Source organism: Drosophila ananassae, chromosome 2R (genome assembly GCF_017639315.1).
Source record: "Drosophila ananassae strain 14024-0371.13 chromosome 2R, ASM1763931v2, whole genome shotgun sequence".
Taxonomy (NCBI): domain Eukaryota; kingdom Metazoa; phylum Arthropoda; class Insecta; order Diptera; family Drosophilidae; genus Drosophila; species Drosophila ananassae.
The window spans coordinates 899,970-917,092 of record NC_057928.1 but is presented as its reverse complement, the minus strand read 5'-3'; the positions used below and the strand labels follow the sequence as shown (position 1 = coordinate 917,092).

The 17,123-nt window shown below is 39.5% G+C and overlaps 1 long non-coding RNA gene across 1 annotated transcript; it reads right to left on the bottom strand.

Annotated features, from left to right (window-relative positions):
- Nucleotides 1-680: 680 nt before the first annotated feature.
- Nucleotides 681-2,040, bottom strand: LOC116655735. The gene is made up of 2 exons (XR_004310779.1): nucleotides 1,755-2,040; nucleotides 681-1,063 (listed from the first exon to the last, which is right to left on the bottom strand). It is a non-coding gene; the product is annotated as an uncharacterized LOC116655735 (long non-coding RNA).
- Nucleotides 2,041-17,123: the final 15,083 nt, after the last annotated feature.

Here is a 17,123-nt window from a genome sequence, read left to right as displayed (position 1 = left end):
CCAACCTTATATTTTGCCAATCTTTTGATTAAAGTGGTGTGTTATCGGATCTTTGTAAGGTCAAGCCCGTGTATTCGTCAGGCCCCGATGGAGTACCAGGATGTATTCTGAAGAACTGCGCGGATGCTCTGGGCAAACCGCTCCTTAAACTTTTTGATCTATCAATGGACAAAACGATCTTTTCCCATCTTACAATCTTACATTATTATTCCTCTGCGTAAAAACAAGAAAAAGTCCGACGCTGCCTATTATAGAGGCATCTCTAAATTGTCAGCTATTCCAAAGCTTTTTGAAAATCTAATCCCTCCACACTTGCAATACCTCTGTAGTTCAATAATAACTCCGTGCCAGCGTGGCTTCATGAAGCGCCGCTCCACCACTACCAAATTATTGGAGCTAACATTTATCACGGAATGGCTTACAAACAGGCGTCATTTACACTGACTTCCAAAAAGCATACAACATTGTTTAACATTGTTTATTATTGATTTGCTCATTTCTTTAACTAATCCACTTGTGCTTATGTTCGCCGATGACGGTAAGCTTTGTCTTTAGAATAGATTTACTAGTGCCCAATCTAGACTTCTATCCGATTTACATCAATTTCAAAATCGGGGTTTATCAAATGACCTTAAGCTCAATGATTTGGAACTTAATTTACCGACATATATTCACCATGATTAATAAAGCAATGGGGGTGCTGGGTTTTATTTAAAAAAAAGATAATAAAAAGAATTTAATGACCCCTATATACCAAAAACTTCATACCCATCATTGGTCCCTCCAATACTTCTTTATGGATCGCGTGTCTGGAGTTCACGCGGAGTCATCCGAGATCCCATCCAATCTGTACAAAAAAAACCGATTTTCGCCTTAGAGGGTTTAATTGTGTACAAATGATCTCTTTAGGGTAATATGTTCAGGTGCAAGTGAGAAGGTTCATATTATTAGCTTGATGTGAAGGAGGTGACATGCCAAGATTCAGGCCAGAGCATAATTCGCGTCACCATATGCTTGCAGGTTTGGGGCACCGTAATCGTTCCGATGTAAACCGATGTAAAATCTGAAAAAGCAAAAACATGAAATCTATAAATTCGGTGGAACATTAATTTAATATACAATGCTTTTGTCGCAATATGAACTAGACTTCTGCATGAATGCACTCATTTGTGGCTGAACAGATCTGTACAGTAGTGTAGTGTATTCAAAAACACTGCACTCATTGTTTACTGTACAGTATACTCTATAGGTCACAATAAGAAAGCACAACATTTTCAGTGTACTCACTTCGATTGTGAACAGTATTTGATTGTACTTTTCGATAGTGATTACTACATTTGTTTTTTTTTTTAACACTGTACATCTGTTATGTCAACTGTGTACAACTGTACAGGTGAGTGCAGTAATTTGTAATAAGTGGACAAACATGGATTCTAAGGAGAATCCTGATCCTGTTCTGCAGTGGTGGTCAATAAATAAGGAGCGTTTTCCTCTGCTTTATCAAATTAGCTAAAAGGCATTTTCTGTTGCCAAAAATTTGATTTGCGAAAAACGTGCCACCACTGAAGACATGGTAAACAAAATAATGTTCCTTCATTCTAATATTGATAACTTAAATGTAGATAATTTAATAACATAAAAAAATTATTATAATTAGTTTAAATTTAAATATAAATAAGTTATACATTTTTTATTTTATAATAAATACATTTAAAATGAAAAAACAAATCAATTTTTTAATTGGAAATACATACACATGAGAACTATACATATATGTGTGTATATACCAGTCATGAAATTTCACTCACTGTACAGTAAGTCAACTGCACACTAAAACATTGTACAGTACGTTGACTACTGCACACCAATTTTACTGTACTCATTAACAGCTGTACAACTATGGAATGAGTGAGACTACTGTCAATCAAAACAGACAATACTACTCTATTCACTCACACCCAAATATACTGTGTACAAAAAATACTGTACCCACATTAAGAATAAGTGATTCATTTGTCGTTTTGGATGCATTCATGCAGAAGTCTGATATGAACTAATAAAAAGTGAAGTAGATGAAAGGCATACTGAACATCATTCAGTCGAAAAAATCGACCTTATTTATCCTTTTATATTTTAATTGTATTTAAAACATTTTTTAACTAAAATTTTTATTTATCTTTATTTCAGTATCGATACAAGTATAGTACCAGCGTTTTGGAGACATATATTCAAGGAAACAAAGTCCCTTTTAGTTTTTTGCTAATGCTTATCGTTCAATTTATAACAATAGTCACTGAAAGGGCAATATATCTACGAAAAGCTCTTATATATAAAATAATTTTCCATTTTGTCACTGTTGTTGGGATTCATATATGGATGTTTTTTTTAGTACCATACGTAACAGCTCATAGTTTCGGCGAAACAGCTCCTGTATTTTTTTATCTTATCAAGTGCCTTCATATGTTACTATCCGCTTACCAAATACGTTGTGGTTATCCGAAACGAATTTTAGGAAATGTATTTACGAAAGGGTTTTCTTTAGTAAATTATATTGTTTTTAAAATGTAACTAATTTTTCAACCTTAAACCAAGTTTAATATATTTCTATCACAGCTATATGGAAATACCATTTCTATATATACTTCGAACTATGTTAGATTGGGTATGCATAGATACCACACTCACCGTAATGGAATGGATAAAAATGGAAGACATTTTCCAGTCAGTTTTTATTGTGCGATGCTACAGGCAGATTGATACAGATTTTCCGGTTTTACGTGGTGAGCCAAAAGCATTGTACATCAAGCTTCTAATAGGAGGTACTATTATATTGGTTCTCATTGCACTAATTTGGAGCCCGTTATTTCTCTTTGCGTTAGTTGGAACAGTGGGTAAAGCTAATATTCCCCGAAAGGCTGATATATCAGTAAAAATTAGCCACTATGAACCAATATACGTATCTCAAAGTTATTCTGGTATCCATCAATTTACCGAAAGAGACTATCAAGTGTTAACAGAACGTTTTATGTTTGATAATTACGCTTCCGATCATATTTTGGTGTATGACGCAGTTGATATTACAGCTATTAAGTTCGATGCGAACTCTGTTACTTTATGGAATATGTCACCTCCTGATAAATTACGATTGTTAGACGACTTAAAAAATGGTACGTTATTATTCTTATATAAACAATTTCAATAAAACTGAATATAATTATGTAGATGTGCCGTTAGAGTTGCGATTGAACCTAGCGTTAAAATGTAATCTCACTCCAGAAACTGTTATTTATGAAAAAACCTATACTTTGACGGAAAATGAATTTAAAACAAGGGAAATGCTAATTAAAATTCTGTCAGAAGAAAATGGTAATGAAAATGTAATTATACCAGACATTTTACCAAAATTTATCACCGTTCAAAAACTGCAAGTAAATGCAAAATTTATTAAGGATTACGACAGTAAGAACTTTATTTAAATTTGCAATCCACATATTCAACTTTATACAACATTCAGCATAAGCTTCATGTTAAACATCAACCTTCCACCTCATCTTCCTCAGTTTTAAAAAACTAATGTCTTTTCTAACACTTACCTATCAGAATACTAGAGGGTTACGTAGTAAACTTCACAAACTGTATTCTGATAGTTCTTTCTTTGCATCACACATTATTGTATTTACAGAAACTTGGTTAAATCCGGAGATCTTTATTTTTTTTTTTTTAATTAAACTTTGCTTTTATTTATTGGATCTTCTCTTAATTTTGTGACTAACAATAAGTTTTCAAATCTTAACATTAACATTTAACTAACAGTAGACTAAGACTGCATTCTGGTTGCGCGTTCCTCAAGACGGTCGCTGGATGGGTAGGTCATTGCGACGAAGTCGTGATTGGTTGCTCAACCTTGTTAGACCTCTCGCCAGGTGGTTAGGGTGCGACAATAGCTTGCTAAAGTACTTTTCCTTCTGTTCTGCGATCACATCTTTGACTGGAAGAATGTTTAAGTCGCGATGTATGTTTTCGTTGCGAACGTACCACGGTGCCCCGGTGATTGTTCTCAAGATCTTCGACTGAGCTCGCTGGACTATGTCAATATTGCTATTGCTGGCATTCCCCCATAACTGGGAGCCGTACATCCATATAGGTTTAAGTACCGAGTTTCACAGCAGGACTTTATATTCAAGGCAAAGGGGAGACTAGCTTCTATGTGCCGACGCCATGTGAGTTTTCTATCGAGGTGTACTCCTAGATATGTTACCTCGTTTGCTTGCGGGAGTAGGGTGTTGTTTAGCGTAAGGGGCGGGCAGTTTTGCCTATTCAAGGTGAACGTAACGTGCTTGCATTTTTGTTCGTTTACTTTAATTCGCCAGTCTGATAGCCATTTTTCAACATCCACCAGATGAAGAGCTAGCTGCGCAGTTGCTTGCATCGGGCATTTTGAGCGGCTAAGAATAGCTGTATCATCAGCAAACGTAGATGTTGTTAGTCGTGTGCTTGTCGGGATGTCTGCTGTGTAGAGAACATATAATGTTGGTCCGAGTACACTTCCTTGAGGAACTCCGGCTCCAACAGTGAATTCGTCAGATATATCTGTGTTGCACCTCACAGCAAATTTTCTGTCGTAAAGGTAAGACTCTAAAAGCTTGTGGGTATTACAAGGGAGCATTGTCTTGATCTTGTACATTAGACCTTCTAGCCAGACTCTATCAAATGCTTGAGAGACGTCTAGAAATATTGCGGTACAGTACTCGCGTTTTTCGAATGCATTCCGAATTTCTGCTGTTATCCGGTTGACCTGCTCAATTGTTCCGTGCTTTTCACGAAACCCAAACTGATGTGACGGGATTCCTTCCTGGATCCTTAGCTATGTGTTTATTCGGGTCAGAATGAATTTCTCAAAGAGTTTAGATAAGCATGAAAGTAGGCTTATAGGTCTATACGACGTGGGAATTGTGTGGTCTTTTCTCGGCTTTGCTATCATTATTATAATTGACTTTTTCCATCTCGCTGGAAAGTGGCCAAGTTTTGCGATGGCATTGAAGAGCTGGGTGATAGTGCAGACGGCGCAATATGGAAGCTCAATGATCATTTTGGGAGTTATGAGGTCGCAGCCTGGTGATTTTTTTGGATTTAGTTGGTTTTTGATGATATTAGCGATTTCGTTTGGGCGAAACTCGATTGGTTCATGTTGAAGCTGAGGCTCATATGGTAAAGTCGGCAAAGTAAAGGCACTAGTGGCCGGATTTGGTTGGAAGATATTTTTAAGGTGATTGGCAAACGTGCTGGCTCTGTCTGCATCGCTGCGCGCCCAGCCGCCTGTGGGATTTCTAATAGGCATCACGGTTTCTTTCGGTGAGCTTAGAGTTGGGTGAGCTCTCCATAGTGAGTGTTTTGTACTAGAAGTTGACAATTGCTCTATATAGCGGCGGTGGACATAATCTTCTTCTTGCTGTAGGGCTTTAGTAAGTTGACGTGAGGCATGTCTAAAGCTTTGCTTAGCAGATGGCGATCTGTGGAATTGCCACTCGCGACGTAAACGCCGCTTTTCGAGGACGAGCTGTTCGATTTGTAGATTTGTCTTTTTATTGCTTTGTGTATTTATAGTTTGCGATGTTGAGGCTCGAGCTGCAGAGACGAGTACAGACTCAAGTGAATTAACAAAGCTGTCTACGTTGGCTTCATCGTGGAGATGAGGACTTAGCTCAATGTGTGAGCTGATATATTTTCTGTACTTAACCCAATTGGTTTTCTGTGAGGTCAATTTTAATGGTTGTTCCAATGTTCCTGGATGTCGCAGTAGAATAAACAGGACAGGCGAGTGATCAGATGAGAGATCCGATAGGCAATTGGCACTTATCAGATTTTTAGGGATGTTTTTGGTAATCGCAAAGTATATTAAATCTGGTAGTTTCCTTGGGTCTGCCGGCCAGTATGTTGGTGTGCCAGAAGAAACATAGTCGAGCTTGTTCTTGGCTTTGATAATTGCATTATAGAGCTGCTTCCCTTTTGGAGTCACGAGACGGGATCCCCAGTGTGTGTGCTTGGCATTGTAGTCTCCTGCTGCTATGAAGTGGTCTCCAAGTGTGTTGAAAAACTGCATAAACTCATCTTCAGCTATATTGAAGCGAGGGGGGCAGTATACGGCGGCTAGTGTAAATTGGTTGCCAGTATTTAGTTGTATATTTATAAATGTGGCCTGTAGGTAGTTTTTAGCAAATTTGTTTTGATAATGGTGCTTTATGCGGCTTCTGATTACAATTCCAGTCCCACCATGTGCTTTACCATCTGGATGATTTGTTCCGTAGAATGAATATTCTCGTAGTTGAAAATTGTATTTGTTTGTAAGGTGTGTTTCCGAAAGCAGCATTACATCGATATGATTGTCGAGTAGGAATTGAGCTAACTCAAGTTTATGTTGCGAAACGCCGTTAGCGTTCCACGTAGATATCCGTAGGAAAGCCATTATTTGGATTGTTGTGAAACCAGCATTTGAATCAATAGATTTTGGTTTCGCATTAAATCTTGCATAGTTGTGCGCATAAACGACATAAATTCCGTCAGGCTTTGTTGTAAGCTGCATATCATAGCTTCAAAGTTGCTTTTTGGCTGCTCTGTTGGTTGATGTTGCTGAGCCGTGTTCGGTTCTTGATATGCTGATTGCAGAAATGTGCTTCTTGAGGCAGGTGTCGCCGGTCCTGATTTTAAGGCGCTTGCGTATGTCACATTTTTGTCAACGTTAATGGATCCTAGTGAGGATCTGGCTGCAGTCGAGAAGAAGACTTCAGGGTTTGATCTGGATGCCGTGAACTGTCCATTTTGGGTGCGGGCAGCTATTCCTTTCTGGTGGATGCGACTTTTCAGCTCCTTATAGACTGGGCATCCTCTATAATTAGCAGTGTGATTGCCGCCGCAGTTGCCGCACTTTTTCGAGTTGCTGTCATCTTTGCTCGCTGGGCAGTGTGCTCTCCGCAACTACACACACCGGGCGCAGTTTACAGTATGACCTTGTATGGCCAAATTCCTGGCAGTTCGCACATTGTACCGGGCCATTGCGTTTGTGCGGTTCCTCAACTGTAATTCTGCGGTGCAGCAGGTACTGAAGATTGTATATTGGGTGCACTTCGTATTTCTTCAGCAGCTTGGTTTCTGGTTCGAGCTCAACCTTAAAGAGTGGCTGCGGCATTCTATCCCTGTTAAGGATATTAAAGACTGTCTTGGCTAAAACCCTTCTCCTGTAGCGCCTTTTTTATCTCTGCAGGCGTTACTTCGGGCTCTATGCCCTTAAGTACGACTTGCAGGCCCTTGCTGCTTTTTAGCTGATATGTGTAAAAGTTCTTTTTATTCTCGGTAAGATATTTTGATAATACTCTGTAGTTATCTTCAGACTTCATTTGAACTTTTATTTTTTGAATGTTGCCCTTTACAAGGGGTATTATGTGGAAGTTATCCTTACCAATAAGCTCAATAATTTTGTTGACAAGAACATTGGAACTTTTTTCGCGTATATAGATAGGCGGAGGTTTTGGCTTCCTTTTCTCAACTTCAGTGGATTCGCCCGCCTCAATCCGGAGATCTTAAGCTCTAAAGTTTTTCCTAGTATTACACCACTTATAGATGTGATAGAACTCTGCGAAGGAGAGGAGGAGTGTTAATCTCTGTAGACTCCAAACTCGCTTCTGGAGAGGTAAAATCACAAGAGTTTGGTGACATTGAATTCCTTTGCATCAAAATCACTTTGTCCGATCAATCTTTGTATGTTACCTGTTCTTACATACCACCTTCGCTGCACCACTACCAACTTATTCGATGAAAGATATTTTCATCACGGATGGGTTCCAGAATGGCTTACAAACAGACGTCATTTACACTGACTTCAGTAAAGCATTTTACTCTGTTAACCATTCGCTTCTTTTTCCCAACTGATCTCCTTATCTGGATTTCGAGCTACTTATCTGGAAAAACCCAACGTATCTTCTTTAAAGATGTTACGTCGTATTTAGTCCGCGTCACATCTGGTGTACCCCAAGGAAGCCATCTAGGACCCCTAATTTTTACACTGTTTATTAACGACTTGTCCCTTGCTTTTACTAATTCACTTGTACTTAAGTACTCTGATGACGATAAGCTATGCCTTCAGTATAAATTCACTAGCGCCCAGTCTGAAGTCTAATCCAATTTGGATAAACTTCAAAATTGGTGTTTAGCAAATAACCTAAAGCTTAATGGATCGAATTGTAAACTCATGTCTTTTTACCGATCTAGTCCTCACCAGCCAATGTACTTTCTCTATGGGAACGCCTTAGAACGATTAACTCAAGTTAACGATCTAGGTGTCCTATTAGATTTGAGACTTAAGTTTACCGACCATATATCTACCATGGTTAATAAAGCTATGGGTGTGATTAGTTTTATTAAAAAATGGTCAAAAGAATTTAATGACCCGTACATAATTGAAACGTTATATACATCATTGGTCCGTCCGATTCTTGAGTACGGATCGTGTGTCTGGAGTCCTCAATATGGAGTACATCAAGATCACATTGAATCTGTACAAAAAACTTCCTTACTTTCGCTCTTTGGGATGCAAATCTTTATCTCTCCTCTTATCGTAGTAGACTTTTACTAATCAACTTACTAAACAACCATCATTAACAAACCGTAGAACGATGCTGGGTGTCATGTTTCTAAATAATCTTATTTATGGAAATATAAGCAGCCAGCATTTACTAATACGCGTAAATATTAACGTTCCTAGTAGAAGGACTAGAAACTTTCGTCCTCTACTCATCAGCCATTGTAGTTCGACATATGCCCAAAACGATCCGTTCAGGGTATTATGTTCGGATTACAATGGTCTCTACCACATATTGTTACTTTGCTCTACTAACAATCTTAAATCTTAAATAATTTTATTGAATTTATTATAGGTGTTTAAACAATATTTTCTTCAATTAAATTGGAGTTTTTAAGCTCATATTTTCAAAAAGTCATGGCTATGGAGCAGGTAAAATTATGCGTGGAGGAAAAAAAAAGTTGGACATTGTCGGCCTGTGTTATTGGTATAACAACAAAGTGTTGTGACTTCGGCTAACAAAGTGTTTGAAGGGGGGATCTCTTAAAGAATTCCGGTGCCCTGCGTAATAACAATATGAGTTGTGGGGACAGGGGGGCAAAGGGCAGTAAGAGAGGGAGCCCGCAACGGCGGGAAGCGAGATTAAGGAGGATTAACGGGCGCTATATAAGGAGGGTCACTGGAGCGAATCGGGACCGAGTCTTCTAGGGAAGCTGGAAGTGTTGAGTTGGAGGACCGCCTTTTTGAATTCCGACATTCAAGCAAGAAAGTTTCCTTAGAGGAATTAGGAGTAACAGGGTGCAGGACCCTCGTGGATAAGTCCGGCGGCTAAACGCGAGTCTAACGCGAGGATAGAAAAATGATAGAGTGCGGAAGGATCCGTGATCCTTGGCGTAACTGGAGGCCAGGGTAAAAGGAGTCGGGTTGGTTTATTTCCTGGACACGGTAGGTATTCTGGCTTCGGAGCTATAAAGACTCCTTATCGCTGGTGACCAGCTCGGGAACTCAGGCCCAAATAGAAACCAATCAGGAATACCCCGGTCAAGTCAGAAGCTTCTAGATTCAGGTAAAGGAGGCGCGACGCCCAACCTCTGGTCGGCCACAAATTCTGCAAAGCGAATGCGTGCCGGTGGTTGGTGTCGACCCTCATGGGTACCAGGCTCCACGGAAGCATATCCTGCGCGGCGTATGCCTTGGTGGTGTGGCAATTTGCGACCAACCCGGATCAGGTGCCAACCACGGTAAAAGAGCAAGATTCAGTGAGCCAGGAGCAGGGATACGAAAGAAGATCGATGGCGGCGACGGCATCAAAGTAAGAAGGAAAACAGCGACAATCAAGAACAAAAACGCCGCGGGAGCAGATCGACTACGGCAACAACAACAGGGGCAGCGACAGCAGCAGTAGAGGCGGAGCAGCGAAGGCAGCCGCTTCTAAAACGAGGGGAACCGATAGCCGAATCGGCGCCAGGCATCAAGATCACATATCCTGCCAGGCGAGAGCTTGGGGGTGTGTATATTGGCAACAACCCGGATCGGTAACCGGTTAACAACCAGAGGACGAGCGTTCGACGGCGGAGCCGAGCAGAGGCGACCGGAGGAGCAGCGAGGAACCGGCGGAGGAGTCAACTCCTGTGAGACCCATCATTGTAATAACTAACTTTGTAAAAAAAACACCAACAATAATAAAAGGGGCATTTCTAAACAGAAGAAATCGCTGTTATTTCTCTGTTTGGGCAGTCACGTCGGATATATTCGGTGGTACGAAACACAACCTCCGTGAGCTAGCCGTGGCATTTGTTGCGACCATAAACAAGTAAAACAGTTCGTTGCACCTGGCGCCCAAACGTGATTGCATTCGAGTACAGAAATAACGCAGCTAAGATGGGGAGGAAAACTTGGAAATAGGCGCTGCGCAAGGAGGAGCTGAGTGAAGTATGAAGAGAGCTCGGTCTCCCAACAGAGGGAATAGTACAACTATGAGGTTTTTTTGAACATAGTAGCAAAATGGTTCGACGAGACAAAAGACGCCGAGATGTTAACGGTCACGCGTGGACTTGAAGAAAAATTCACACAGAGATCCACGCCGAGACAAAGGGCGGTAAGGAGAAAAGCTCATTCAAAATCTGGTACCAGAAATAAAATGTGTGAGGAGCATGGAGCCACAAGATCGAAAGTCGGTCCCGGTGCAAGTGGACTATGCAAAGGTGGCAAAACTGGTACGGGATTGGTCATTCCGGCTCGATGGAACAGTAGAACCCTTAGAATTTGTGGACCGAGTAGCATGGTCCGCTAAGATGTACGGATTAGACATAAACTCGATCCCGCGGGCGATGCCAGAATTACTGCAGGGAAGAACCCGAGATGGTTAATAATGAACGATGAGGAATGGCCAATATGGTAGTAGTTCAGAAGGAAGAAGTTTCGAGTCCTTCTTCCTGCCGAAAGGATACTTCGAAAAGTTGGCGGACCAGGTTCGGCAGCGGAAGCAGCAACGAAAGGAAAGAAGAATCACGAATCCTTTAAAGTATACATGGTGGGCCATCAATCTCTAATAAAGTCATGAGTGAAGTATACGAAGGAGGTTAAATAAAGGCTAGTTAAGAGCTGCAAGTTACGCATAAAAATGTTCATATGGCCATAGGCATGTGCATCTCTAGAAGAGGAACGGCACCAGGAACCACACCAGGAACCGCACCAGGACCCGCCAAAACAACAGAGCCCCCAGGACAATGGTGGATGCAGTGTTGAAAGGCAAAGGCAGAGGAGGCACGAGCCATTTGGCGAGTGGGTGCAGGAACCACAGAATATGGTTCTGCAGGATGTGCGACGCAACGGGAGTAAGGAGCACAGAGTGCTGCCAAAAAGAGAGGAAGGCAGAGTTAGTTAGAGGTTTATCAGGCTACGATCGGCAGTTGACGGATGCAGATATTGTTCCTTTTGCATTATTTCGTCGATTAACACTAAGGGACCACCTCCATTTTTATAATTACAACCCCAGACCATAATTGAGCCACCTCCATGCTTAACGGCTTGACGCACATTACGTGGCGACTCGATTATGAGATCTCTTGTCCAATACCAAAACGATTAATTTTTGATTCATCTGACCATATAAAATTGAAAACACATTTTTAAAATTAATTGTCATATTTAACGCTGCTTATAATGACTTACGGTATCCCAATCAGCTATAGTCCAGTTTTCGTGAGTTGCAGCAAAGTTTCAACCCAAAATATTGTGCCTTCTTGTTTAGAGATTTTTCTTCTAAATCTCTTTAGCTTTAAGGCCCAATCTATCTAGGCTGCGTCCCAGGACTGGCATCCAAATTAATCATCGTAGCCGCTGTCGGGTCAAGCATCAAGTTTGGCCGGCAATAACACAGGCCGACAATTTCCAACTTTTTTTCTCCATGCATAATTTCACCTGCTCCATAACCTTTAAGCTCTCCTGAACCAAAGTCCAGAACAAACATAGGTTCTACCACCCACAGTTTCCGCGGTACACCTAAGAGAAGAAATTGATAAAATTTTACCATATATTGAATTATGTAGGCCGTGTAATGGCGATGACCATCATTGTTTCTAGTACATATCATTTTTGAAATGTATGTGTACCAACTAAAATTAAAAAATGGTATCTAGCAGTTACCATATCTTTGGAATACTCATCCAAAGTTTAAATCTCCGATTTTCTACATTGATTTTTGGTCTTCTATGATTTTTCCCCAATCATTTTCCTATGGAAGATTTTTATTTTCTTATTGAAATCAGTAGATCATACCATGTTTTAATTTTGGATTTAAGGGAAAACTCGAAAACTTTTATTGAATTTATTATAGTTAGTAAAAAAATATTTTCGCCAATTAAATTGGAAGTTTTAATCTCATATTTTCAAAAGGTGGCTTTTGATAAAAGTTGTGTTATATCGGATCTTCTTAAGGTTGAACCCGTGCATTCGCCAGGGCCCGAGTACCAGGTTGTGATATAAGTAATAAGGTTGGCTGATTGGATGTTTTTGGTTAAGGCTGTCTTGGACTGCTGCTAGATGAATATGTTTTTGAAAAAAACTGTATATACATATCGGTCATTGCCTGATCAGTATTCGCTGATTAGTTTCCAAACGTAAACAAAGGAAGAAAGACACATGCTTACGCTTAGTATTTACAAAGTTATAAAACTGCTTTGGATCCTGATTAAACTGAATCCCGCAGCGGAGAATAGAACTCATATAATATTTTGCGTTATCCACTTTGAAATCGGACTGAACTACTAAGAAATGTTTATATCTTAACATGCCAGTTGATCAGACCAGTCAAAATCCGAAATTAATTTATTCCGTTTCGAAAATTCAGCCTTTCAAAAGAAACGACTTAAGGTCAATTAAAGTATTGGTTTCGATTAGAACCTCAAGAGTGGGATGATATGGATCGTCCGGATTTGAAAGGGGCAAAGTTCTGGAAAGAGAAATTCCATAAGGATCTGAAATGAAACACAAGACCAGAAACCGACCTAACAAATTTCTACAATGCCCACGGAGGAATCATGGTGCGTGTTATACGGTTCGGACCTAGGAACAAAAAACATATAAAGATTGACTGGACAAAATAATTTTCTATGTCACCAAACTCTTGTGATTTTACCTCTTCAGAAGCGAATTTTGAGTCAAAAAAAATTTACACTTTTCCTCCCTTTGCAGTGTTCTATCACATCTAAAAGTGGTGTACTTACTTGAAAAAACTTTGAAGCTTCAGATCTCCGGCTTTTACTAAGTTTCTGGAAAGAGTCTAATGTGAGATGCAAAGGAAGAACTATCAGAATACAGTTTGGCGAGTTTACTACGTAACCCTTTAGTATTCAGATAGGTAAGCGTTAGTGAAGACATTAGTTTTTTGAAACTGAGGAAGATGAGGTGAAAGGTTGGTCAGTGGCCTTAACATGTGGGAGTTTTGGTAATATTTTTGTAAATTATTGTCTAAATTATTAAAACTGCAGCATTAATTTGTACCGGTCGTTTGTTTACCCTGTGATTTTTACAGGGGTTTAATCTAATGGGTCTGGTTGTATCACTTGGAGCGTTGCCACTGAGGACAAATCGGAGAATTGCTCGTTTATACTGAGAAATTCAGAAGCCGAATTTTTAACTGATCGTCGGCTAAGCAGGCTGAAGAGTATTCGCCACAAGCACATCACTAATAACGAACTTCTTACGTTTTGTAGACCCAATTAGCAGCTAAAGACTACTAAACTGTGAATCAAGCGAACAGAGTTGGTCATTGGTTTTGAGATAACCGCTAACCAATTCTTTAAATCCACTTTAAGTCTGTCTCATGAACGATCTCATTTCGTACTGAATCACAACCATCACAGCAAACGTGGAAACCAAACCTACGTGAAACGGCATCCGAAACTGAGGCGGTCACTTTAAAAATAAACACGTCCGTTCGCTTAAAAAAAAGAGCCACATTCAAGTCAATGATTAAAAATGTAACCATATCACGTTTAGACCCGAGGAGAAGAACCGAGGTACTTTGTCTTACTTACCTTAAATAACACACCAATTCCACACTGGACGAAGTCTCCTTGACATCCACTTCGACAAACGATTAACCTCGAGGAAACATGTTGAAGCAAAGAGAACCTCCCTAAAACCCGCTCGTCTCTCCAACAAAGCGACAAAGTACTATTCCCTAAATCCTGTCTTAAACTAATTTGGACCGATTGCGAAAATAAATTATTAAGCCAGTATCTTCACACCTCAGTTTACCTCAGTTGGACGGTCAATACGATTCTTATTGTCTTCCTGATAATTTGACAGAAGCACTCCGCTAATCTTGGAAAGCGGGGAGCCACGTACGCATTTTTATTTTCGTCATTCCGCTGTTATCATTTTTTACTATCATTCACGACTATTTTTATTAGTAAGTGCGTTTCAACAATGCAGCGTAAATATATCAGCGTGTGTACGTATTTTATGTGGTCATATGTCCGTTTGTTCCCTTTAGACAAGGTTCGAGACCGTTTCTTATGTTGCACGTGCCTATGTGAACCATATGACCAAAACATATATATTATAGCGTTTTGTATATCACAAAGTTTTTCTCTTCTTATGCTAACCATTATTCCTTTTTTCTTGAGAATATGTTTTAAATATTTTTAAAATTTTAATTAACCCTTAGATAAATTTTCCCGTCCTATAATCATGCAAAAAAAACTATCTGAAGACAAGACGTGGTGGGAAATGTATGACTACTGTGAAGATAAATTTTATAATACCATTTTATCAGCATTACCAAAAAGCGGCCAATATGATGGGGTGGTACTTTATGTATTTAATGATAAATCTTTTCCGTCGGCTATGAGTTTTCTTGAAAAAACAGGGTAAATAATAATACAAATTATATTTGATATTTTTATATATGATATTATAATAGGATTATTGGTCTATATACAACATTTGTATATGTTGTTTCTAGAGTAATCCGATCTCTGATTGCTAATAACCATAGGCGCATAATGTTTGAAGATTTACCATATGTCGATAGGGTTTTAAAGTTATGCAATGATATATACTTAGTACGCGAAACCCAGGAGTATCGACTTGAAGAAGACTTGTACGGGAAGCTAATATTTTTATATCGATCGCCTGAAACTCTTATAAAATGGACCCGGTTCAAAGAAGACATATCGGACGATGCAACTCAGGCTAACGTAAGGCGCACTCACGAAGCCACATTTGATGAGAGCTCCGAACAAGAGCCACCCACAGAAAGATAGACTTCGTATTGCCCTATATGTAAAAAGAATTTATTTACTTATTTTATACGGTTAATCATTAAATTAAATTATTATCTATTATTTATTGTACAACAAAGAATCAGAGCCAGAGCCTGAAAATAATTGCCGACGACTTTCTTAATGCTGTCTACGTAGGAACAAAACAGAAAACACAATGTTACACAATCCATTTTTCTGTAACTGGAACACTTTTTTCCAAAAACCGAAAATAATAACACAGGCCGACAGCAAAATATCCATACCCATATTTTACTTCTCCATAACCGTTAGGCTCCCCTGAAATAAAGACCAAAACAAATAACAAGAGAAATTTATTAAATTTGAGGTGCGTTCGAAAATAAAGACCATTTTGAAAAAAATAAATTAAATTTTTCGACAATATTATTTGATTTTTTTTTTCTTTTAACAAATCCGATTTACTTTGGAACGCGCCTTATATTAATATATATATAGGCCGTGTAAAAGCGTTGACCACAATTTTTAGATGCTTGCAGAGGATATTATAATTTTGTTCAAAAGTTTGCAACGCAGTGAAGGAGACATCTCCGACCCTATAAAGTATATATATTCTTCATCAGGATCACATCCTGAGTCGATATGAGCATGTCCGTATGTCTGTCTGTTTCTACGCAAACTAGTCCGGAACCGGAAATGCCATAACTTTGGTGTTTTTTAAGTTAAAGGGTTGGGACTTTCCACACACGTTATATTATATCATAGAACGATCGGCCATCGTTTGATGGCCGAATCATCAGCGAGTTGTTCAGGTTGCTGAGACAGTTTCCTCTCCAAAAGGCGTAAAACCTGTAAGTACGAATCACCCAATGCACCAGAGTAATGTTAAATTTGAAACCTGACTGAATAGTCACCCTCTAACCGCACAAAGTTCTTAGAAAAGTGACTCACAATCCAGATCTTCCTTTAACACCTTCACCATAATCCAGCTCCAATTAGCGAATCAACTTGCTGAAGCTGATGAAAGTGAGGATTCGCAAGTTTTACATTGGCGCGAAATTTTCAGGAACTGACGTGCAGCGCAAAATTGGGCTGGTGGTCAGTGATTTAAACGATCCTCAGGCGAAAAACTTAAAAACCTTGGATAGGAGTTTATTATATGAGAATGGCCATCACAGATCATATATGCATGAGTTTGTAATCATAAATGCAGAGTTACCCGGATTAAAGGGTCTACGTCTTCCTACCTTAGGGTTTGGTGCACATGACGTCATGGGAAAATCTATGCTTTCCAATGTCCGGAATCTGTGCCCGACTCCCACATTGGAATGGAATCCAAGGAATTCGAGTCAGCCTGCATTTCCTTCCATGCTTGCCTGACCTCGTATATCCGAAATAAATTTATCCAAAAGTTCGCGAAGTCTCGTCGCCGATGAGGATTCTACGGCCTTAGAAGCAGCCGGCGATTACTAAATCTTTTGTTTAGCAGCTCCTAGGCGACGTCATAGTTTTGTCCGTCAGCTCTAACGATCGCACAGTCTCCAAGGCAACATTGATCAGCGTCGAGTTCGCAGTGGCAGTGTCGTAAGCGAACGTTGATATAGTTTACCTTGAGCAACTCCAGCTTCTAATGTATCTTTGTATCGATAGGACTCAAATAGTTTACGCTCTGACTCTCTGTAGAACCTGGCAGTAAGGCTTTGATTTTATGCATGAGGCCATCTAACCAGACATTGTTGAACGTCGAGAAATTACAGCCGTATATTTGATCGATCTGTATTGTTATATGATATTTGTATTTC